Source organism: Brachyhypopomus gauderio, chromosome 7 (genome assembly GCF_052324685.1).
Source record: "Brachyhypopomus gauderio isolate BG-103 chromosome 7, BGAUD_0.2, whole genome shotgun sequence".
In the NCBI taxonomy this organism is placed as follows: Eukaryota; Metazoa; Chordata; class Actinopteri; order Gymnotiformes; family Hypopomidae; genus Brachyhypopomus; species Brachyhypopomus gauderio.
In genome coordinates, this window is record NC_135217.1 from 31,586,625 (window position 1) to 31,597,698 (window position 11,074).

General features: G+C 42.5%; 1 long non-coding RNA gene across 1 annotated transcript; it reads left to right on the top strand.

Moving 5' to 3' along the window:
• Positions 1 to 7,036: 7,036 nt before the first annotated feature.
• LOC143518288 (uncharacterized) lies at positions 7,037 to 10,400 on the top strand. The gene is made up of 3 exons (XR_013132146.1): positions 7,037 to 7,098; positions 7,440 to 7,520; positions 8,111 to 10,400. It is a non-coding gene; the product is annotated as an uncharacterized LOC143518288 (long non-coding RNA).
• The last annotated feature ends 674 nt before the right edge of the window (positions 10,401 to 11,074 follow it).

Below are 11,074 nucleotides of genomic sequence, written 5' to 3' on the forward strand. Positions count from 1 at the left end.
AAAGATATTCACATTTAAATCGGCCCTATTGTTTTAATGCAATTAACCTAAATCTTGTGATCAAGAAATGTGCGCTAGTTTTAGCATGTGGCCATAGTTGCCAGGTTCGCGGTTTTCACGCCAAATTGGGCTTGTTTGAAAATCCAGCCGCGGGTAAAAATTCTGGGGTCGCGGGGTGCGGTTTTTTGGGCTACTTTTGAGTTGGGCCACCGCGGGAGTTACAAGTCAACACAAAGAATCGATCGCGATATAATACTTAATTTGTCTCCATTTTAACACTCGCCACCCCTCCCCCGTCAACAACTTTGGGCTTTGGGCTAGTTTAGGCTGCTGAAGGGTGGGTTTTACACTGACTTTGTGCGGGATATTTTTGTAGGACCTGGCAACCCTGGCTAGTTTTAGCATGTGGCTAGTCCGTGCCCGCCGTTATCATGGTTCATCGGACCAACACGTTGTCTTGGGAGCCTTAAAACACTACCTTAAACTGTACAGACTGGGAAAAAACTTAAGGAAACAATAAACAAGAATATAATGTAACGGTCCACGTATCTATTAATATCTTTTGAACAGTCCCACAATGTTTTTGAACGGTCCAAACGCGAAGTTAAAATTCAACCAGGCTCAAAAAGAAAGAGGAGCGCGAAATGCGAATTCTTCTAACGGGATGAGAGAAAGTGGACATTCAATTATGTCATATTATGAAAACTTTGGGAAGAAACCTCCTACAAACCGATGAAAACAGCGATTGTTTTTACCGCGCGCTTGCGATGACTGATTTCGCTTAGACAGCGCGACCGGAGAAAAATGGCCGCGGCTCAATCTATGTCATGCGGAAATATCCAAGTCCCTATTATTCGTAGTAGACTCATTCACGCATGAATTCTTAAGTATCTAGCAGCAAATTTTATTTACAAATTGTACAAATTGGTTTACAATATCGGGTTTTATCAAACTATCAACATAGTCAAGGAAAGCAAACGCCAGCCCCGCCCGTGAACAGAAGACAAGCTGTCCTGAGCGATCTCGATGTCACGGTTGGTGTCTTCAGACTCTTGAACAAGGATCTGTGTTAGCAATCTGAGAGTGAGACAGTTTGGTGCTGATGAGGTGGACAAACGCGGTTAACTGTAATTGATCTATTTTAAGGACATCCAGCATGTCTACCTCATGGTCTCTGACAGACCTGTCAACGCAGAAACGTTGTAATTAATTTACAACCCTAAACGCCTGGGTGTGCAGTACGTTTATCATCTGCATAAAAATGCGATTTTTAATGTTTTATTATTTTAGTTTGGTTTATTTGGCAAACCAATGTCTCTACGGTTTCGTTTGGATTGAGAGCTCCGATATGTAGATATGTATCAAATCCGTATTAGAGTGTATATGCACACACACTACTCACAAAACAGATGTTTGGCTTTTGGATGAAATTTCTTAAAATGCACTCTAACCTTTCCAGGTGAACTTAATGTGACCTTCTCTAAATGTTTGAATGCACATGTCCAACTGTTCAATGTTTCAGTACTTTTTGCACAACGTCCTGTTCTCTAATAAGGAGCCTAAAGGTAAAATTCACAACAGGTGTGATATGAGAGCACCCAAGCGCTCATTACTACCAACTAACTATTTGCCTGCATATGTGCTGGGAGTGTCCATCTGCTATAGTTTCACTTTTCAGTTCTGTTTCATTGGTGAATGTACCTTCTCCTACAAGACGTTCATGCATTTCTCTTGCATTTCAGGTTTCTCAGCAACCTTCTTGACAGTCTTCCACTGTGAGTACGTGAGACACACGTTACTACATTTTACAACAGGCCTCAAACATGAAAAGAAATGAGTGCTTGTGCTCCCCATCTTTACTTACATAAAGCCATATTTCATTTTCCTCCTCTGCCTTTGTGTTTTCATTATTATCTCAGTAATGAATGTGTCCCGTGTTGATGGATGGATCCTGCTTTTGCTGTGTCCACTGCATTTTGAAATGAGTAGAAATGTTGGCCTGCCTTCTGCCCTGGCTGAATTGGGTCTAATTGATTTCTATATTTTTATTTAACAGAAATGATTTCACATTGAAATGTCACTGACTTGCTATTAAATACCACACAGTCCATATCGGCAAGTGCGTGAATCTCTTTCTGCTGCTGGGCGAGATGCTTTTGGGCTGCTGCTACACCTCATCAGCTCCTTGATTCGACAGTCATTCGTTTCTACCAGCTGACGCAGCTGGGTGGAGGTGAAAGTTCCCCTCCGTTGTGTCAACGCATTCATTTACGCACAGACTCAACCCAGAGGCCCAAATGGCTGTTTGGCCGCTTCAACCCCCGTGACTCCAGCAGCTTGTCACAACACAGAGCGGCGTGTATGGATGTAGCAGGCAGGTCCTGACCTCTGGCCGGCTCCTGCACCATCTGCCAGTGGAGAGAACAGACAGCGACTGGGAATAATTGTCCCCCCGACACCTCATTAGCGATGGAAGATGAAAAATACAGAGGGGGAAAGGTGTCAGGCGTGATTGCGTAGAAGAGGGAGAAAAGCCCTTTCGCTGCTGATGACGGCTAAACGATCACAAAATTGCTCTGCAATTAAAGTGGGAGACAGTGTCACGGCTGCGAGGAACCAGAGCTGTGAGACGCATTCAAGCAGGAGCTCCCTGCTTAGCCTCATATCCTAATTTGCATGCCAAGTCAGCAGAGGCCCAACCGGAGCCTCAACTGGAGGCCCAACCTGAGGCCCAACTGGAGGCCCAACCTGAGACCCATACCGGCGGTGTAGTGTCTCCCATTTTGTGGGCAGGAGACCACCCTATATTAACCAGACTGTAGTCTATAAACAGGTTGAAAAAAAACTGCTGGCTTTTACCAATTCATTCATGCATCTAGTCACTGGCAGTGTTGCTAACACTGTGGCTGAACTGTCCTTTTAATCCTTACGTTTCCTGCTGATGTTCCCCACAGACTTGCCACCATAACAGTGCAATTATATTAAAGCTGCAAAGGACATTTAACCCTGTTGGGTAGACAGATCAGACACCACATGACACCCCTAATCCCCAAGAGTTTCATCAATCAGAAGATTCTATTGTTTTTTTTTGGGGGGGGGGGGGGGATTCAGTCTGCTTCTGCCAATAAATGTTGTGCCCTCATGCCTTCGTTGTTGTGAAGCCTGCTGTCTTAAATATGAATGCATCTCACAGTCCTTAGATCATGGTTTTGCAGCATTAGGCCTGTGTAATGGATGCACCATCATCTTTCTTGTCCAGATGGGTTTGAATTTTTCACGCATACTTAATGGTCTCTTCTAATGACTGTGTTTTTTTCCCCTGCTCTCATTCATCTGTAATGCGTTACCTTGAATCTGTGCGAATGACTGACAGACACTAAGATTAATTGAAGTAAGAAGCTCGCCGTGCTCTGCAGAGATAGGTAGATATATGCTGAATCCAATTAGAAGGGATGTTGCTGGTTTGAGGTGATGTCAGGTGCCTGTCCTCACTTACTGAGGGACTGTGATTGGCTCTTCGATGCTTAGGTCAAGACTTCCAAACCCTTTTAAATGAAGTCACATGTCTTATGATGTAAACACTGTTATGGTGTATTCTACACCTGCCACGCCTACTTCCTTGATCCACCCTGACTGCATGAGTCACCCCAACACCCTTAATGTCTTTGTGCCTTTTGATTCGCTGTGGCGCGTAATGAATGATACTCTATCTGTTTGACTGTGAATGTAAGAGTCATTCTCACAGATAAAGGTGATGATCCTGACTGGCTGAACTCTAGCGATGGCATCACACGTTTGATGAGTTCTTAGGAAAAGGTGTGAACTAATGGAAATAGTTTTGACCGGCCTCACTATCCTGTAGATGTTCAGTTCATACATTCACATTCCAGTCCGTGTTACTATTTCCGCTTGACAGACACGTGTGGCAGGAATGTTTCTGTGTGCCTGAGAGATTTCCTGGCTGGAGTATTTTGGGAAAGCTAGACTAGAACAGTAATGTAGATATGTTAGGGGCACTGAAGCACGTTGAAGATCAAATATATCTTTTTGAGTTGCCCATGATGTTCTCTTGATAATTCTTCAGTTCTAGCTCTTCAGAAAATTTTAACTTCTATTGTAGAATTCTCTAGAATGCATAAAATATTAAAATCCAGTTGTACATGCACAAAAATCTCTTGAGGTAAAGGGAGTCTTTCATATCTGCTCTACCATGCAAGACTTAGACCTCCATGAGACACCGTACACTGGAGAGGATTCAGCCAGAAAGCAGCTGTAGATTTGATGGCTTTGACGGTCCGCTTGCCTGAATCCAGTTTGGTCTGGCGGCAACACCAGATTAAACGTTTCTGTGCTACGTGGTCCTTTAATGCATATCCATCCACACCACTGGTTACTGGAGCAGCACAAAGAACATCAACTTATTTATCCAGGAATTGAATACTAGGATGATGGAGGCATACTGTGGGGTGTGTGTGTGTGTGTGTGTGTGTGTGTGTGTGTGTGGGTGTATGGAATATACACAGAAATGTATTGTGTTTGTGAGTGTCCTCCTGATTTCATCTGAGGTCTAAGCCACACTCACTGTACCACATTCTTTTCTCATGTTGAGGAATCTTTTTGCTTTAGACCTGTCAACATTACCAACCTATCTCTAAGCTGTATGGCACAATCTGATCAGGTTCTTTCTTTCAACCAAGACTTTACTGCAATTGTTTGCTGCATTTCAGCCATAAACACTGCGGCAGTTCTGTGGATTTTGAAGGTCTTCTGAAATAAAGTCGGATTAACATTTCATAGCTTGATGATATGTGAAATGTGTCAGGATGCTGTGTGTAAAGAATTCTCGGTTGTAAGATAGTTGGAATTTATCACTCAGCCCTTAAAAAGTGTGTTCCAGGTGTGTTCCAGGTGTGTTCCAGGTGGGCGTCCAGGGGCTTCCATGATAGGGTAACCACACATCAGCACCATAACAAAGTTACAGCTATGAATTCCCACAGCATTTTAACTCTCCGTTCAGAAGATTGAAATAGCACTGTAATATTGATATTATGTGTATGTAATGTGGTCCACTTTATTTCTGAACATACATCCTTATTAGGAGACAAAATAAATAAACCAAAATGAACAAACAAAAGCTCTTCTGAGAATTTGAGCTTTCATACATTGTGTGTTTTCCCTGCACTTTGGGAAGAGATTGAATCAGGACACATATAATGAGCTTTTTAAGTGAAACGTGAAGGAAATATCCACGTTTATTCAGCTACAAGGCTCTCCACAGTAATTGTGGGATTTAACATTTCAAGATGGCTGGGATAAACAGCAGTGCTGTTCTCGCTGTAATCACGGCCACAGTGGCTGGGCGTTGGCATTTGAGTTTAACCGCCGCTCCCTCGAGTAGCACGGATGTGATTGGCATTTAACATGAGGTCTGGGGTGCTGGCGTGGTGCTGGGGGTGCTGGGGGTTCTGGGCACGTCGAGAGTCCACCGAGGAGGTCATGGGGAGGGGCAGGGGGAGGGAGTGTGAACAAAATGAAAATTTCTTCCCATCGACTCTCTCAGACACACCCCGGTTCTGCTCAGAGGTGAAAAAAGATCGTCTTCAAACCAGCTGATGTCCAGAATGGAGCCACATGATTTTGTGCATGTTGCAGGAGATGTTTGATTAGTTACCAGCAATATCCAGATACCATGTCCAAGTAGATCTGGCCTGATCCGATTATTTATACGCCTGATGTCAACTGCTCTCTCTCTCTCTCTCTCTCTCTCTCTCTCTCTCTCTCTCTCTCTCTCTCTCTCTCTCTCTCTCTCTCTCTCTCTCTCTCTCTCTCTCTCTCTCTCTCTCTCTCTCTCTCTCTCTCTCTCTCTCTCTCTCTCTCTCTCCTCTCTCTCATGGCATGCTATGGGATTTCTGTAATAGTGTCCTGTGAGTGGGGAACAGGAGTCTTCTCCACATACTGGGATTACCATGAAGGACATGACAGGCCTTTTGTTGGATCTTGTTGAATAACTTTCCTCCACAGTGTGATTGAATTGCCTTTGTATAAATATTCTTTGGAGGTATTAAATAAGGTGAATGAGTATGTGGATGTGGTGTGGAGGTTCAATCTCAGGATTGGGTGGCAAATCTGTAAAATTCACTATTCAACATGATCAGTGGATACATTTTTATGTGCCCAATTTTTACATTTTTGGGCTAAACCATTTTATGGGTAAACCATTTTCACGGTTCTTTCATGTGCTTAAGACCTGAACTGCTTTTTGGTTTGCTAAGTGATAGGTTTTTCAAAAATGTGGCAAAGATCACAATTTTTTATATCAGAACACTTTACATTTACATCACAATGATTTATTTTTGCTGCATGTTAATATTGCAGAGATTTGTTGGTCAGGCAAAACCTGCTATTTACATTTAGAGGAGGAACAAACAGGACGATATATTGGATCATGATCGGGTCATATCAGGTCATATCGCATCATGAACGGGTCATGAGCAGGTCATATCAGGTTTGCTATTGTTTAGACCACTTGTGAAATCTAGAATCACTTTGGTTTTGGGGTTTACACGAATGTGAGTAACATATTAGGCTGTGAATTATAGTGGTGCCATACAGATATTGTTTGAGCTCTGATTGAGCAGCAGCTAAATTGTGCAAATGAGTGTCTCTCTTTCTACAGTGGAAATGTGAGTATGTTAAGTGTTCTGTTTAAAGGGAAAGTGGCAGGGGGTCATATTTGCTGAGCTGTTTGAATAAAGGTCCCTGTCAAAATCTCAAAATATCCACCCACCGTCTCCCTCTCTCCCACTCTCTCTCCCTCCTTCTCTCCCACTCTCTCTCCCTCCTTCTCTCCAGCTCTCTACCTCCCTTTCCCTCCCTCTCACTCTCTCACTCCCTCTCTCTCTCCCTCTCTCTCCCTCCCTCTTTCTCACTTACTTCCTCTCCTCTCACTCTGTCACTCCCTCTCTCTCTCACTCCCCCACCCACCCACCCACACACACACACACACACACACTTTCTTTCCCTAAGGCTGTCCTGGCATGGACTGGTCTGGTTCATTAGTTTTCCTTTGGAAACTTTAGAAACTACCTCATCTTACAAGTAAGATATGATTTATTACTGCATTATTTCAACAATATGCTCGATATACTATTCTATTGTATTCCACTTTATTTCTTCTTTTGTAGTTTATGAATGATTAATTGATTGATTGAATTATTTTCAGATTTTGATGCTATTGCCTTTACCTGAGCAATATTTGACCACTATAGAATTCATAACATAGCTGTTAGATCACTTCTACTTTGATTATATAACATTAGATTACTTGTTAATTGGATCTGTTGATCTGCTGAGGTCGTTGGGCCTCTTCTGTGAAACTCCCATGAACATGATGGATGAATGCAGTGCATTTTCTCATCTGCTGTATTGGTTTTCAACAGCAAGCAGACTGATTTCGTTCCTTGCAAACATGTGACATGTTTGAGTCCTACAGTGTTGATTCTTAGACTCCAACAGTGAGGGTGAGAATCTCTTTCTACTCCACTCGCCTTCTCTACCTTCATGCTGGGTTCTGACCTCACCCTCTATCTTCAGGCTGGGTTCTGACCTCACCCTCTACCTTTACATGTGAAATGTTTGTGTCAGATACCACGTCGATCAATATCTCATCTGCTATACAGTCTCCACAGACTGATGCTGTATGTGTAGCTGGATGCCCAACAACTGTCTTTATGTCCAGTGAAACCTCTGATGGTTTTATACTGTCATATTGAAGCAAGTGATTTTGTCTCTTTTCAGTTTCAGAATAGTAGTAGCTCATCAAAACAAATGTGCAGATCAAAACCCATGAACGAGGTGTGTGTGTGTGTGTATGTGTGTGTGTGTGTGTGTGTGTGTGTGTGTGTGTTTGAGTGTGTGTGTGTGTGTGTGTGTGTGTGTGTGTGTGTGTGTTTGTGTGTGTGTGTGTGTGTGTTTGTGTGTGTGTGTGTGTGTGTGTGTGTGTGTGTGTGTGTGTGTGTTTGTGTGTGTGTGTTTGTGTGTGTGTGTGTGATGTGTGTCTCTCTATGATTCTGTCTGTCAGATCACCTTATACAATTTATACCATCATCAGATGCGGAATGATCCACTGAACTGGACATCTGTGACGTATTCAGCGCAGTAAAAGTCTCTTGGGAGGGAAGAGAAAGAGGGATTGAGACATAGACCATCTGTATGCTTCTCTTATCCAAACAACTTTTGCACACTGAGGACTTCTATCAACATTTTCATCCTCACATGCTGTGTTGACAAAAATTTGGCAAAAAGGAGCTCTTGTGGCATTGATTCAGAAAGCTTTCATTGGTGTAAACGTTTTATACAGACTGTGTTAGCCAAATAGCCATATATACACACACACACACACACACACACACACACACACACATATATATATATGAGGTGCTGTTGTACATCAACTGGTAGGTGTCGTCTAGGTCAGAGGTCCCCAACCTTTTTTGGGCCACAGACCGGCCTATAAAGTGTGGGGGGTAAATACGACGAAATAAAATGATACGACTGGCATAAAAACAATATAAAGCGCATAAAAATAAAACTCACCATACACACCGACGGATGTAATTGGGAAGCAAATCCCAATTTTTTTTTTTCTGAAAATAAAACATCACTCAGACTCTGATCAGTGACCGCTGGTCTAGGTGACGCCTCGTGATGTCGACACGTCGACAATATATATTATATATGTCGACAATATATATTATAGCATACATATATATTGTATGCTATAATCATATAACCAGTAATTATTTCTCTGAATCTTTCCAGTTGTTTCATGTGTTGAGGGAATTTTACTGAAGGTCATCGTGTTGGGCAACATCGTTGCTGCATTTGTAATTCAGAGCATGTTTCAACACCTTTCAGTCGTTTATATTCAAATCCCTTTTAAGCCACATCTCTACCTTGGCAGAAACACTCGTACACTGAGTGTTTTCCTAGTGGGTGCCTCATTTTCCCTTCAATATCACAGATGCATGCAGGATTTCTACAGATGGAACACTCATGAAGAAGATGAACTTGCCCACTTAGTTTTGAGACAGTCTGCTTTTCAACCAAATAAATCAGCTCCTCGGACAGAAGGATTTGCAGAAATAAAATCTAGCTTGAAATGCCTTCTGATTTTTCTTCTAGCAAATCAAATGCACAAACATGGCAGGACGTAGTGTCTCTTCCCTCATAGGTGATCTGCACTTCCAATTAAGATCAGTTCCCTGTACAGTACAAGTGTTGAGGATGCGTATGTCTCTGTGGGGTTCAGGAAGAGAACAGGCAGCTATGTCGGGTTCCAGAGGTCTTGGAATAAAACACTTCTCTCTAGATTCTGGGAGGCCAATGTTGAACACTGAGATGTGCTAGCACGTCTCTAATCACTGAAGTATGCTAGCAGAACACTAATTGCTGGGGTCTCCTAGCAGTGCTAAGACACTGACCCTTAGCCAGCAACCTGCTGCTAATGAAAACTGCTATATTCACAGTAGTGTACTGTTCAAACTCACACAGTGGCCTTTTTATGGATAGAGAGGGAGGTTGTATTAATTCAATAAAGAAGAGGGTAATGCACCATGGCTGTGCAATACATCTTCTCATATCTACTGTTCAAATGCTGTGGGGGCTAGCAATGCTTTGTCAAATGAAACTATCTTTGTATTGTCGTTTGGCGCTCAATTAATGGGCCCCGATTTTCTACAGGCAATTGGCTATGTGTAAGGCACAGAGAAGGGAACCTTGCTTTAGCAATATATCACTTTTAATGAATCTATCACTGGCACTAAACCACTGATATAAACCACCAGTTCGTGTTCCCCTCTTCCGCCCGCTGAACGCAGCTCATGTGATTTGCTGATTTACTCCTCACTCTTCCTGTGTAAATGTGCAGTGGTCTGAACATTTCTTCTTCCGTCATTTTCTTTTTGTTTTGTTTTTTTTCTTTCTGTTCTTTCTTTCATTCTTTCCTTCTCTTTGTGTTTGTGTGCCCTGCGTTTTAACCGACCAAAGCGCAGCTGTTCTGCCATTAAAAAGTACACGTACACATCCTTTCGTCTGCACAGCAGCACTGACATGATTTGTTCTTTTTCATTAACTTTTACTGAGATGTGGTCCATTTGTAACAGACATTAAGGCTGAATGTGTAATGCTTGACATACTTTGATATGGTATTTTAGGAGCACCAGTCTCTCTGTGTAGTTACTGTTAAATTGGTCTAATGCTATTTATGTGAGAGGAGTGTGTTGTGCACACCCGTCCACCACAAACTCTGCAGTATCGCTCACATTCAGGAGCATTTCTGTGGCGAGGCTCTCTGAAGTCTGCACAGGCTCACAGGCTTCCACTTAATCCCTCACCTTCCAACACAGATTGAATAGACACGGGTGAATAATTTATTTGCTTATATTTTTGTAATTGCTTAGATGTTGATTGTCAAACTGTAAGTAGATTACATTTTTTTTTATAAATTATATATATTTATGTTTTAAGAATATTTTAGGCCCTCTAAGAGGGCGTAGAGGGCCCTGACGGTTCCCCACTACGTTAAAGAAAGGTCTGGAAATCCTGCATTGTCACACCTGATATCTAGACAAATGTGATGCCTCATGCATTTTAAATGTTCTCCCTCCTGTCCCCAGAGAGCACTGGAGTCTGTTCAGTTGCAGAAATGGAGGCCAGAAATAAAGTAATAGTGTATCAAAAAACCTGTGCTGTGTGTAAATAGTTCTGATGATGTCCGTTTCCTCTTGTGGTGAACGTAACATTCCCTGCTGTGGTGAACATTCTGTCCCCTGGTGAAATTAACACTACATTTCCTGATGTAGTGAACATAAGGAAGCAGTATACCAGTTACAATGAGCTGGCAAACCAAGAATCATGGCAGCCAACACCGGATGGTACCAGGAAACGGGCCAGCAGCTGAGACTGATCCATAACTGAAGACCAGGATATCTTGGAAACTGGGTAACTGGGAATGGCAAGACAGGAAACTGAGCACACAGCAGAGTAAGAAACTGTAAAAAAACTGTGTAAAAAT